Source organism: Triticum aestivum, chromosome 2D (assembly GCF_018294505.1).
Source record: "Triticum aestivum cultivar Chinese Spring chromosome 2D, IWGSC CS RefSeq v2.1, whole genome shotgun sequence".
NCBI classification, from domain to species: Eukaryota; Viridiplantae; Streptophyta; class Magnoliopsida; order Poales; family Poaceae; genus Triticum; species Triticum aestivum.
Window position 1 is genome coordinate 103754190 of NC_057799.1, and position 14847 is coordinate 103769036.

Consider the following 14847-nt stretch of genomic DNA (forward strand, 5'->3'; position numbering starts at 1 on the left):
TTCATCGCATCTTCCTCATCTATCTGTGGCATCTCCATCACAAAACATATGCAATCCTTTGGAAAACATGATGTCTTGTTATATGAAATGTTTCCCCATAATTTTTTACGTCTTTACATCTATGTTTGAGTAGTTATTTGTTCTACGACATTGTCAAAATAGTATGAAGATTGGTTGCACATATGTATGCTAATTTCTATGCTATAGTTTTTGTCTTTTGTACAAGTGTATGCATATATTGGGGGAACAAATAGAGATTGCAATGTTTTATGATAAATGATGGAGGGGATACATGCGTGATAGAACCAAATCCCATGAGTATTGAGTTATATCATACGGTGGTATGGCAACCTTAGATGTTAAACCTATGATTGAGTTTACAATAACAATTTGAATTATTTGCGGATTGCTCCTTGGGAGTTCAATCATAAGTGCAGTGAGTCAATGTTTTTACAACCTATATGCTTAGGCTTCGTCCTAGAAATAAACACGAGCTTAACTTCTGGGGGGAAATACGAAGTCCATCTCACCTAATTCCTTGTCTACCCATGTTGTGATAGTATCTTGAGGAGACATTGGAGAGAACTCACATAGGTAGAACACCGAAATGCATCTTAGGCATACCCTCTAGACTTTGACCACAATTTATAAGAAAGGAACCCACTTTATAAATAAAAACTTGTGAATGATCTATCTAGTTCTCAATAAAGTCCAGCATAGTAGCTTTCCAAAAAAAATACATTTGCAATGAGACCAATAAAAAAATTGTGTTGTACTCAACACAACACTACATCTCTAGGCTCATAAGGACCATGGGAAGCCCAAACTTGGGTCGCACTGTGATCATGCCCATCGGGGCATGGACGTACTTAGGGGATAGGGAGAATGAGAACCTCTGAAGAATCATGGCGATCACGGCTTTGGCCTCAATCATAGCAAAGTTTTGCCCTATGCAAGACCTAGGCCCACTAGAGAAAGACAACAAGGCATTGGGGTGCTTTCCGGCTCGTGTCACTCCATTCTCGAATCTCATAGGCTTGAATTCATTGGCGTCCTCCCCCCAGACCTCCTTGTCACGATGTATCGTTGCGATGGGGATTGTGAGCACTGTGCCTTCGGGCACTTTGATGCCACCGACCTCGAGATCTGAACATGCCTTTCTCTGAATGACAGCTACAGGGCCATACAACCTAAGAGTTTCCAGCAAGAACATGTTGACCAACTGCAGTTTGTTGAGCATGTCTCCGGTGGGAGCCCCATTGCCACACTCCCTCAGCACCTCCTCTCTGAGCTTCTCCTGCCACTCTGGGTGTGTGCTCAACAAGAACATGGTCCATGTGAGCAGGTGTGAGCTGGTGTCATGCCCTGCGAAGAAGAAGGTCTTGCACTCATCTATGATCTCGTCCATGCTCAAAATAGGATTTTGCCCATGCTCTGGTGCGCACGCCTCCAACATGAGCCCGAGTAGGTCGTTGCCGTAACCCATGGTGTCTTTGTTCTCAAGGCGGGTTTTGATGATGTTCATGAGCATGCTCCTCACCTCCTTGTCAAGCTTCCATATCTTAAGGTTCTTTTCAGTTGGAAGGTACCTGATTAATTTCACAAACATACATGGCGTAATTATTTATTTTTGCCATGTGAAAATGTATGGTGTGTCTTGATTTGAATTGAAATGGTACAGGAAAAAGAACTTGTATTTACCTCAATGCTGGGATTTGTACGTTAAATACAGTGGAGTAGGCAAGAAACTGGAGCTCCCTCTGTGCCAAGAAGACCTTTTTCCCCTGTTCGTAGCTGCTCCCGAATGCCGTGTGCGAGATCACATCAGCGGTTAGCTCCTCAAATTGGCTGCTCAGCTCAATCTCTATGTCGCCACCCTTCTCCATCTTTGCCTTCCACTCAGACATCATTGACCCAGCGCAGTCGGACATGGTCACCGTCATCATCTGGCCGGCATAGAAATAAGAGAAATTTTAGCATTGTCCCAAACAATTTTAGCTGTCTATGTTCTTTGATCCAAGGGACATACGGTCTCTTACCTTCTAAGTGGTACGATTATGAAATAGGCAATATTGTTTTCATTTTTGGAAAGACACCGATTACAGCGTATTTTTGTTTTTAAAAGGTAAATTAATACTCCCTCCGTTTCATAATGTAGTGCTTCCTCTATTTCCGCGCTTCAACCTTGACCATAAATTTAACTATCAAGACCGATTGCGGCGGGAGCAAAAATTATATCAGTGAATTCGTATTCAAAAGAAGTTTTTAATTATGTAATTTTTTACCCGCCGCAGTCGGTCTCGTTCGTTAAATTTATGGTCAAAGTTCGACCTCGGAAAGCGCGGGCGCACTATATTTTGGAATGGAGGGAGTATAAGTCCCTTGATTTCCTGAATAACGCGTATTTTTTGCTTAGGAAAGACAGTGATCTTACATTACTAGTTTCCCTTTTATGGCACGGTGCATTAACTGGATAATTGTCAGCGCAATGAATATAGTACAGTAGAAAACAAAACACACACGTCACGTACCTTGAGCTTGTCCATGTTGAAGGCAGGGTGGACGACCTTGCGGTGGCGCTTCCAGCGTCGGTGAGCACGAGCCCCTTGCCGAGCAGCCGGGCGATGTGCGGGTTGCCGATGTTCTTGGGGTACAGCCCGCTGCGGTCGGAGAGCACCTGCTTCACCACGTTCACGTCGGCCACGCACAGGGTCGGCCTGGATCCGAACCAGTAGAGGAACGTGCGCCCTGCAAGCAAGAAACAGCGTAAGAACTAAGAACACGAACTACGTAGATCTGATCTGCTGGAGGAGAGGAGTTTACAAGCTCGGCTTCGTAGTTCGTACCGTGGATGGGGATCCATTTGCGGAAGTGCGGCTGCACCCTGGGGACGAAGTCGTGGGAGCCGACGTCGAGCACGGCGCCGGCGGTGGCGGCGAGGAGCCGCTTGATCTCGCCGAGGTTACCGGCGAAGAACCTGTAGGCCGGCCCGCCGACGCCCTGCGCGCGGAGCTGCCGGGTGATGGCGCGCGGCCGCCACACGAGGTACACCAGCGCGTTGAACGCCCACGACGCCAGCACCGCCGCCACGGCCGCCGCCGCCATCCAAAGGGGACCCATGTCGGTAGGGCGGCGGAGAAGGTATCAGCGACCTGGGAGATGCCTCCGCTGTTTGAGTTGGTTGAGAGAGACTGGGAGACGTGTGTTTCTGTTGTGAAAGACTCGGGTCGGGGAGGCGGATGATTTATAGCAGGTTCGTGGGCTGCGCTTTGACCATGGATTCAGCCATTCGGGTCGCCGAGTTACGCCGGGGTGCTGGCTACTCGCTGGCGTTTCGCCGCGGGGTGAGTGGCGTCAGCTGTGATGCATGCAGGTTCAGGCCCGACGCGCAGCAGCTGGATTGTTGGTTGGCCCCCAGCTCGTGCGAAACGTGTGGTTTGGCGTGGTCCTGCAGGTCGAGACCGACAGCATATCAGCACGGGGGTGCAGGGTGCTAGTGCTATGTACTAGCGAAACTTTTCTTTCTTTGAGTCGGCTTCTAGAGAAACTGCAGGTCCTCCTACGGCTAGCGGCACCATGTCGCATACATACCACGACATGTCTCGCCTGTTAAGGCCAACTCCAGCGCGTGACCCCATTCATCCGGCCCCGTGCGTTTAGGGCAAAACGGATAGACCTCACGGCCCAGCACGCGATGCCCTGGACCATCTTGTCCGTTTTGTGTCCGGTCCGACCCATTTCGAGCACAACACATGTTCGGTTTGGATCTAGACGGACAGCAAACGGACACGTCGCTCGTCCGCATCGATGCCGTATGGCAGGCGGCCACCTACCTCCCACCGCACAACATAAATGTGCACGCGCGGAAGGCCCTACCTGTCAACGGCCCAGGCGAGCGGTAGGCGTTCTTTTTTAAATGGAAAGCCGTGGACCGGTCGCAGTCCATGCTCTCACTCCAGTCCGTGTTGCCTCCTCAAAACCCGACACCCAAACCCTAGTTCTTCCCCTTCCTCGAGCTCACCGGCCACCGACAGCCATGGTGTGATGGAGCAGCGGCCGCAAGGGGGCACACGGCCACGAGGCTGGTTCGTCCTTGGGCCGCCGCGGCCGCGACGTCAAAGCAGAGCCCGCATCACCCCCACGACGCCTCCCCTATTCACCATCGCCCCTCCGGCTGCCGGCGAGCGCGCCCGGCACTACATCCATGCGGATGTTTGCCGTCGTTATTGGGAGACCAGGACGCCGTTCACCTGCCTAATAACTGGCATTTGTTCGCAGATCAGGTGCCGATCCCACCAATACCGACGAGCGGCCGTGGCGCCGCAAGGAGATCGAACGCCGCAGCCGCTTCCTGCCTGACGACCTGTACTATGACCCCAGGTATGCGTCAACTCCGCCTTGTGGGACACATGGTTTCGGGACGAGCACGACGTGCGGCGCGCGTCCTTCTTTGCTGGCACCTCATCTGGCCCGCGGCGGCCACAGACAGAGCGCCGAGCGCGTGCTCCGAGCCCTCCCAGGTGCGCGGGCGTACACGGGTGCACGACATCACGCCGACGCCATCGCCTTCGCCCTCTTCGTCGCCACCACCACCTCCTCGCATGACAAAGGAGGAGGAGGTCCGGCTCCTTCAACGTGTCATGGAAGACTCCATGAACACGCACGATGAGCGCCAATGGGAGGGCCTGGACACCATGATTGCCCTCTCTGCAGCCGGTGACGTGGCCGTGTCGGAGCTGGAGATGAGGGAGGAGGTGCTGGAGGAGCAGCCCGTCGCCGCGTTCCACTCGGGCTTGGTTGGACAACGGTGGAGCTGGTCATGCACGGCCACGGACATGGCCGACGCCGTTGGGGCCGTGAACTGGTGCCCTACGCCGCCGCGGTCACTGGAGCGCGAGACGTTGCCACGGGGTGAGGTGGTGCAGGCGCCTCCCACCTTCCAGGGACCGGCCCACCTCTGGACGCCGCCACCCTACATCGACCTCACTGGCGATGAGGACGACAACGGCGACGCGTGAGAAGACGGCGACGGGCACGGCATCAGCGCTTTTCTTTTGTTTTTTTAGTTAGTTATGTTTATGTTAAGAACTGTGGAACGGAGCCATTCTAGGGCTGTGAAACAATTATGTTTTAGTGGTTTTATGTTTTCGTTTATTTGATTTTTTTCGGCATTTTTTTGAGTTTTTGCGACTTTTTTATATCACGCCCACCCCGGACATGATATAGATGTGGCCGCGCTTTAGGCGCACCGACATGACAACGGCCCCAAGCGGACATGGGCGACCCGTTGCCGCTTCAAACGAACGAAAGCAGGTTAAAACGGACGTTCGTTTGAGGTCGTGCGCTGGAGTTGACCTAACACAAACACGGTACTCCGTACTTGATTTGTCCCACTTGACGTGTCTTCCTCGCCAAGAATCCAATTCTTGTCAAGCATGGTCCTTGGGTAACAAGATACGTAGTGATGCTTGCGCACAGAAATCGGGTCCGTGAGTTTTCTTCTTCTTCACCTGAGCTTCTAATTCCGTTAAGCGAACGCGAAAGGACATTTTAATACTCACAGGAGCGTCGAGAAGGACATAAAGAGCTCCCAGAGCTGTGATTAGAGCAACAACCTACACAAAAATGCGTTCTTAAACAATTAGTAACACGGACACCACACACGCGGTACGACTTCAACTATTTCCTTCGATCACCAGCCAGCTGCTCAGTGCCGCTTTGTCGCCAAAAAAAAAAAAAAAGCCTACTCAGTGGCAAGGCCCTGAGTTCTCGTTAAATAATGCCAAGCCTTTTTCCCTTGAGCTTTGTTGTTGTCACTCGCCGCCGATCGTCGCCAGCGCACGTTTACTAACTTTTGCCGCGCCGACCTGCATATGCCATTTTGCTTTTGAAACGATTCAGCTTAAGTACCTGTCGATGTCGAGCTTGACAGAAGTCAATATATAACTGCCGTGCACGTGTATGGCAGGACTAACATGGGAAACACACTTTGGTTTCTGGTCGTATATGCACCATATATAAAGATTTTTTTAATAATTAAATAAAAAGTTAAAATAATTCAGAAGTATTTTCAGAATAAACATGACTTACTTTTGCAGTAGTATATAAATTTTCACGAAAAGAAAAACCAACGTTGACATCATAGCGAAAAAGACATTTTTTTTACTATTATAGGTCACCATTCACACTATTTTGGTAAAAAAATTGTCTTTTTTGAAAAGAAGTCAAAGGGGGATTTTTTTGTGAAAATTTTCTCACAAGTACAATGGAAGGTTAAGTTTATTTCAAAAATATTTTCAGAATTTTTTGACTTTTTGTTGAGTTACTATTTGTTTTCTATATACGGTGTAGATGTCCCATAGACCAAACTCCCGCGTCCGACTAACAAGGTCCAGGCGATCGAGCCACAACAGCGGCACCGCAGCCGCACCCCCGCTAGCCGCCAGCACAACCCGGTTAACAGAGGCATGCACGCAGCCCCCTCTCGTGCTCTGCGCACTGCTAGCAAGGCAACAACCACTGTTAAAGATCCAGACGACGCCCAATGCCAAGCCTCACGGGACCCCGTTGCCAGCTCTTCGACGGTGCCCATGAGCCGCAGCTGCCTCACCGGTGTGTGGCACCGACGAGGCCCCGGAGATCGACATCAACATCGTTGCTTCTCTCAAGGAGCCGCTGGCCTTCAATGACAAGCCAGAAGGCAGCACGCCCCTCGCGCGCGACTCCCCTGGTGGATGAAACTCACTCAACCCTTGTCTGCCAAGCTGCTGCCCCAGCTTCCTCCGTCGTTGTTCAGCTCCATGCTGCTGCCCCGACCAGCCACCTTGGTTGCTGTCCAGCTCGGATCAGTTACCGAGCGTGTGAAACAGTTGGCCATTGGCAACGCCAACTCTCCAACCACGGTCCTCCGCCTTCACCGACGTCTCAGCGCCGTTGCCATCTGCGCCCATGAAGACAAGGGCGGCCTCGGTCCCTGTTCGTCAGAGCACGCCCCAAGCAACCTCCTGTTCCGATGGCGAATAGGCCACACTCAGGATCGTGCGGGAGCTCGGGCTCTTAGGGCCCAAGGACAAGATGACACCCAGAGTTGTTGTCGCCATGATCAAGAGGTTTGAGGAGCCGCTCACTGAAGAAGATATCGTCGGCCTCGCCAAGCTCACCCACTTGGATCCAGATGCTCCCCCATCGTGCAGGGCTTGCTGGCCCTGATGGAGCTGCCCAGGGGCTTATGTTTAGTTATGTTAGTCCTCTCTAAGCTTAGTCTTTGGTGGTGGTCAGCCTTAAGTTGGCTTGAGTTAGGTTTGATTCTACTCCCTCCGTTCCTAAATAGTTGTCTTTCTAGACATTTCAACACGTGGCTACATACGGAGCAAAATGAGTGAATCTACACTCTAAAATATGTCTACGTATATCCGTATGTGGTAGTCATTTGAAATGTCTAGAAAGACAACTATTTAGGAACGGAGAGAGTAGCTGTTAGGGCTATGTGCTCGTCATCTCATCTGCAGAATTTGGGGCCTATTGGTTGTTGTAGATGTGCCAAGGTTGGTGGTGGTGTTCATCTTCATTAGTAATTTTAGCTCCCTGGGAAATCTACGGTGTCCCTATGAGTAGTTCTTCTTGTTCGATCATATCCTGGAATGTTAGAAGGCTAAATTCGCTAGCGAAAAGAGAGGCGGTTCGTGTGGTTGCTGCATCTCATATACTCCCTTCATTTTAAAATATAGTGCGCCCGCGCTTTTCGAGGTCGAACTTTGACCATAAATTTAACGAACGAGACCGACTGCGGCGGATGAAAAAATTACATAATTAAAAACTTCTTTCGAATACGAATTCACTGATATAATTTTTGCTCCCGCCGCAATCGGTCTTGGTAGTTAAATTTACGGTCAAAGTTGAAGCACAGAGATAGATGAAGCACTACATTGTGGAATGGAGGGAGTATTAATTTACCTTTTAAAAACAAAAATCAACACATGGGATTGAGCCATGGTGCAAGATATTGGAGGTAGTTCTATGCACGATTGTATAGCTCTGCCTGGAATAGGGACTCGAGGTGGTGCAGCGATCTTCTGGAATAGGGAATTAGTTTCGGTAGTCTCCCAAGCTTTAGGCATATACTCCATTATGTCACAAGTTACTGTTCTTAGCTGCTCGAGCCAGTTCTTGATCACCACAATATATGGCCCCTCAGATGATACAAACAAATATGAATTCCTTGTGGACTTAGTTAGATGTGCACCTCCTTCAGGTGCACCGTGGCTCATCAACGACAATTTCAATGTCATCTACGAAGCTAGAGATAAGAGTAACCTTAACCTCAGTAGGATAATTATGGGTAGATTTAGATCGGCGATCGACACTACAGAGGCTTAAAGGAGATTAAATGCAAAAATAGATGCTTCACTTGGAGTAAAGAGAGAGAGCACACTACACTCGTCAGCATCTACAAATTCTTTGTCACCCCTGAGTGGTAGACAGCCTTCCCCTCGCACTTGCTCATGGCAGCGTCATCTGCATGTTCTGACCACTGCCCCCTTGTCATACTCAATGCATCTGCTCCTCCTTGTCACGCCAGATCCTGGTTTGAAAGTTTTTGGCCTAAGTTTCCCCACTTTAGGAAAACTTCCCAACGAGCTTGGCAACACCCGTTCAACCACAACTATGCTTTCACCAGAATCAAAACGAGGTTTCCCAAAGTTGCAAAAGATCTCAAGTGCTGGAGTTCCTCCCTCTTAAGTGACACCAAAGTTCAGTTCCTGATGGCAAATGAACTGATTCTCAGACTGGATGTTGCAATGGAGAGCCGCCAACTCACTCATTCCGAGTTCAGTTTCAGGAAGTTACTTAAGCAAAGAGTAGTCAGGTTAGCAGCAATTGCGCGAGCCAGAAGGCGCCAGGCATCCAGGCTCACCTGGCAAAAGGATGAGGATGCCAACACCTCCTTTTTAGTGCCAAATCCTGTTCTAGGTGTCGGAAGAACTTCATTCAGTATCTGAAGAGACACACACACACACACACACACCGGTACTGAACATGACAAGGCTGAGGTGATTAGAGATCACTTTTCAAGGGTCCTTGGGGTGACACAAAGTCGCCAATGTATGATCAACTGGAACGAGCTACAGCTACCGTCGGTGGCAGGTGGAGGGCTGGATAATCCTTTCACCTTCGGTGAAGTGTGGGTTGCTGTTCTTGCTTCTCTGGCAGAAAAAGCAACCGGACCGGATGGTTTCAACAGCATCTTCTTTCGCAGATGCTGGCCCATTTTGAAGGATGAGGTGATGGCGGTGTTTAATCAGTTCCATAGCCTTGCGGGTGCAAATTTTTCCGTGCTCAACTCTGCCCTTGTTACTCTGCTGCCAAAGAAAGATGGTGTCAAGACCATTGCTGACTTCCGACCGATAAGTTTGATTAATTCCATAGTCAAGATGATCCCAAGGTCCTAATTATGAGGCTATCATCGATCATTCAAACCATCATCTCCCCTGCCCGGTGTGCCTTCATGAAGACAAAATGCCTGCAAGACAATTTTCTTTTGTCGAGAATACTGTCCGTTCTCTGCACCGACAGAAAAACTATGCGCTGTTGATCAAGCTAGACATTGCTACATCATTTGATTCGGTGTCCTCGGAATATCTGTTGGAGCTGCTGCAACACATGGGTTTTAGTGCCCAGTGGCGAGATTGGATTACTCTGCTTCTGTGCTCCACATCCTCCTCCTTCTTGTTGAATGCAACACCCGGAAAACCTATTAATCATCGGCGTGGCCTCCAGCAGGGCGAACCCCTCTCCCCTCTCCTATTCATTCTTGGAATTGACCCACTGATACGTCTCCAACGTATCTATAATTTTTTATTGTTCCATGCTATTATATTATTTGTTTTGGATGTTTTATATGCATTAATATGCTATTTTATATTATTTTGAAGACTAACTTATTAACCTAGAGCGCAGTGCCACATTCTGTTTTTTCCTTGTTTTTGAATTTTACAAAAAAAGAATATCAAACGGAGTACAAATGGAATAAACTTTCGCGGTGATTTTTCTTGGACCAGAAGGCATCCACGGAGCTTGGAGAGGGGGTCAGAAGAGTCCCGAGGGACCCACAAGCCCTCAGGGCGCGCCCTAGGGGGGCGCGCCTCCTGGCTTATGGCCCCCCGGAGTCTTCCAACCCTAATGCTTGGCCTATAAATTCCCAAATATTCCCAAACCAACAGAGGCGTTCACCAAAATACTTTTTCGCCGCCACAAGCCTCCGTTTCCGTGAGATCCCATCTTGGGGCCTTTTGCAGCACCCCGCCGGAGGGGGATTCGATCATGGAGGGCTTCTACACCAACCCTATTGCTCTACCGATGAAGCGTGAGTAGTTTACCACAGACCTACGGGTCCATAGTGACGGAATATGCCCTAGAGGCAATAATAAAGTTGTTATTTTATATTTCCTTATATCATAATAAATGTTTATTATTCATGCTAGAATTGTATTAACCGGAAACTTGATACATGTGTGGATACATAGGCAAAACACCGTGTCCCTAGTAAGCCTCTACTAGACTAGGTTGTTAATCAAAGATGGTTAAGTTTCCTAACCATAGACATGTGTTGTCATTTGATGAATGGGATCACATCATTAGGAGAATGATGTGATGGACAAGACCCATCCATTAGTTTAGCATAATGATCGTTTAGTTTTATTGCTATAGCTTTCTTCATGTCATATACATATTCCTTTGACTATGAGATTATGCAACTCCCGGATACCGGAGGAATACCTTGTGTGCTATCAAACATCACAACGTAACTGGTGATTATAAAGATGCTCTACAGGTATCTCTGAAGGTATTTGTTGGGTTGGCATAGATCGAGATTAGGATTTGTCACTCCGAGTATCGGAGAGGTATCTCTGGGCCCTCTCGGTAATGTACATCATGATAAGCCTTGTAAGAAATGTGACTAATGAGTTAGTTGCGGGATGATGCATTACGGAACGACTAAAGATACTTGCCGGTAACGAGATTGAACTAGGTATGAAGATACCGATTATCGAATCTCGGGCAAGTAACATACCGATGACAAAGGGAATGATGTATTTTGTCATTGCGGTTTGACCGATAAAGATCTTCGTAGAATATGTAGGAACCAATATGAGCATCCAGGTTCCGCTGTTGGTTATTGATCAGAGATGTGTCTCGATCATGTCTACATAGTTCTTGAACCCGTAGGGTCCGCACGCTTAATGTTTCAATGGCGATTTTGTATTATATGAGTTATGTGATTTGGTGACCGAATGTTGTTCGGAGTCCCGGATCAGATCACGGACATGACGAGGAGTCTCGAAATGGTCGATAGGTAAAGATTCATATACACTACTGCAGGATGCTGCTAACGCGACACTACGATCAGAGACCCTTCAAGAAACTGTGTGCGATGCCATAATCGCAAACGGTGCTTATGAAAACCGTCAAAAAAGGTGAAAACGTTTGCGATGGAGGATGCATCAAACACGATTCAGATTTTAGTTGCGTGTGCGATCCAGGGCATACGGTTCAGTCCAATGAACTGTTTGCGATGAGGCGGAACAAAAGAAACGGGCAGCCTGATGAAGGCGTGTGCGATATAGAGCATACGGTTCACTCGGATGAACTGTTTGTGATTAGGAAACACAAAAGAAACGGGCAGCCAGATGAAGGTGTGTGCGATATACAGCATAAGGTTCACTCGGATGAACTGTTTGTGATTAGGCAACACAAAAGAAACGGTCAATCAGATCAAGGTGTGTGTGATTGAGGGCATACGCTTCAGAAGGATTAATTGTTTGCGATTAGGCAATAGAACAGAAATGGGTAAGCCAGATCAAAGTGTCTGCGATTGATGGCATACATTGCACATGGATGAACTATTTGCGATTAGCCACAACAAACTGAAACAGTTAGATAGATCAATGTGTGTGTGCTAGACGGGCACACCCATTCTAATTAAAAGACGTGTGCTGACATTGCCTATTGCGGTGCACCCTATGGTGCAAACGCCATGTACGTGGCCGAGAAGGCGTACGTGCCCACGTTACGCCTTCCAGGAATAGTGCCGCACTTATAACCGACAGTAAATTTTGAGCATGCGTCCCGTCACATTCCAAATTGCAAACCTATTCATATCGATCAAAACCTAAACGGTTTCCCACTTTGGAGTGTATTACTACGCGGTTATAAATACTGCTACTCCAAGATGACTGCACATTCTTCCTCAACTCCTCATCCACAAAAAGTCAAAAACAAACAAGTCATTCATCATCGTTCCCTTGCGTCCGCCATGGCCAGCGTGAGTTCTGGGTCGAGAGATTGCGACCAGGGAGAGGTGAGCCTGGAAGCGGGAGCACGAGAGATATCCCGCCTAGCTGCGATAGCAGCCAACATGTCCCGCCGCACGGCCGTAGCAGCAGAGAGGTCCCGCCGCACCGCCGAAGCAGCACGGAGGGCCTGCCGCGCCGTCGATGCAGCAGACTGGTCCGGCCGTGCCGTGGAAGCAGAAGAGATGTCCCGCTGCGCCGCGAATGCAGCAGAGATGTCCTCCCTTGCCGCGGCGGCCTGGGAAAATGCCTCGCGGGCAGGCGAGGACTCTTACAGGCGCATGCGTGCCCTCGTCCATAGGCAGATGGATCAGATCTCCAGGTGGGCGAGGTTGCAGGATGACCTGCAAGCCTCGTTTGAACAGTCTACCGACGTCATCCGACAACTAAATGAGAGCAATGCGAAGCTCCGGGCCGAGCGCGACCTGCTGAGGGCGAAGATTGTCGGAAGTGCGGAGCAGCAGGAGCAGACCACTGCCTTGTTGAAGAGGACCGACGTCATCGTCGAGAAACTTATGGACGAGAATAACAAGCTGCGCATCGAGCGCAGAAGGCTGGTGGAGGAATCCGTGGATGCTCTCAAGCAGCATCTTGAGGACAAGAAAGAGCTCGTCGCCGCTCGCCGCGGAGACTAGTTCCCGCGGCCTGCAGCAACGCATCAAGAAAGTAGAGATCGGCGAGCCAGATCGTTGTCTTCCTTCTTCTTTTGCCCTTGTGTATTTCGGGTGTTGCCGCATGTGGCTTTTTTAAATTATGTTTCTAAATATGTAAGACAATTATTATCCACTGTCATCGTCCTTATATTTATCATGCTTGCTATAAGTCACAGTAGATTTTCATTTTTCTCACTTAAATCTCAGTTCAGTGAGACATATAGCCACGCCGTAGAACAGGTGCTCGGGCGCCATTAATGGAACGTTGGGAGGGAGGTGCGCGGCGGGTAGCGGTCAAAGGGCTCTCCTCCCGATGAGCACGTGCAGGGGTCTGATCGCACGCCTCCCATACTCAAATAGCTACCCCGCACGGCACCTCCTAGCCAATAAAAAAAGAGGACGCGTGGCCGCACGTAATTGGTAAGTGGAACGCCCACGGTTTCAATATTACTTGTGTTTCCGATTTTGTAACGTGACAACACTTGTTCCAAAATGACTATGTTGATTGTTAATGTGTGGGCCTTCGCAAATCGGACAAAAAAATTACCATAACATGTTGGTGCCATGTCATGAGACCATGCCAAGTTTCATGATTTTCAGGCGTGTTTTGGAATTACAGGAATTAAAAAACCAAGTTTCTCAATCTTTCTGGCTGAGACAGGACGCCAACATGTTTGAATTTCACTCCCATCTCTTGCATGGGACCTATAAATTCACCCAAGGACACACATGTGATTTTTCAAACAACTTTGGTGCCCTGGAGCATGTGCTTGTAGTTCAAATTTGAATTATGCCCATTGAATGCCCAGAAACTCAATTAATGTATAAAAAGGCCAAACGAACCCGGAATAATTCCAAAATTTAGCACGGTACTTCTATTTGGACTAATCTGGCTGTGTAAAAAATAATGCGGGAGAAGGCAGTGTATGTATGTCGTTTCGCACACGGAGGTGACACGTTCCCTCTTGGAACCACGAGCCTTCTTGAGGGAGGCTCCGGTTTGCAAGAAGCTTACACCAAAGCTTGTCCCAATTCGGCCAAAAATATTACCGCAGCATGTTGGTGCCATGTCATGACAACATCCAAGTTTCATGATTTTCAAGCGTGTTTTGGAATTACAGGAATTAAAAAACCTAGTTTCTCAATCTTACCGGCCGAGCCACGATGCCCAGATGTTTGAATTTCACTCCTATCTCTTGCATGGGACCTAGAAATTCATCCAAGGACACACATGTGATTTTTCAGACAACTTTGGTGCACTGGAGCATGTGCTTGTAGTTCAAATTTGAATTATGCATATTAAATGCCCAGAAACTCAATTAAAGTATAAAAAAGGCGAAACGAGCCCGGTATAATTCCAAAATTTGGCATGATACTTCTATTTGGTCTAATCTGGATGTGCAAAAAAATTAAGGCGGGAGAAGACAGTGTACGTATGTCGTTTCGCACACGGAGGTGACACGTTCCCTCTCGGAACCATGAGCCTTCTTGAGGAAAGCTCCGGTTTGCAAGAAGCTTACACCAAAGCTTGTCCCAATTCGGCCAAAAAAATTACCGCAGCATGTTCGTGCCATGTCATGAGACCATGCCAAGTTTCATGATTGGCAGGCGTGTTTTGGAATTACGGGAATTAAAAAACCAAGTTTCTCAATATTTCCAGCCGAGCCACGACGCCCAGAGGTTTGAATTTCACTCCCATCTCTTGCATGAGACCTAGGAATTCACCCAAGGACACACATGTGATATTTCAAACAACTATGGTGCACTGGAGCACGATGCTTGTAGTTGAAATTTGAATTATGCACATTAAATGCCCAGAAACTCAATTAATGTATAAAAAAGGA

General features: G+C 48.5%; 1 pseudogene across 1 annotated transcript; it reads right to left on the reverse strand.

Annotated features, from left to right (window-relative positions):
* Positions 1 to 668: 668 nt before the first annotated feature.
* Positions 669 to 3220, reverse strand: LOC123051947 (cytochrome P450 709B1-like; annotated as a pseudogene). The gene is made up of 4 exons (XR_006424383.1): positions 2847 to 3220; positions 2532 to 2748; positions 1702 to 1946; positions 669 to 1589 (listed from the first exon to the last, which is right to left on the reverse strand). The product of XR_006424383.1 is annotated as a cytochrome P450 709B1-like (transcript).
* Positions 3221 to 14847: the final 11627 nt, after the last annotated feature.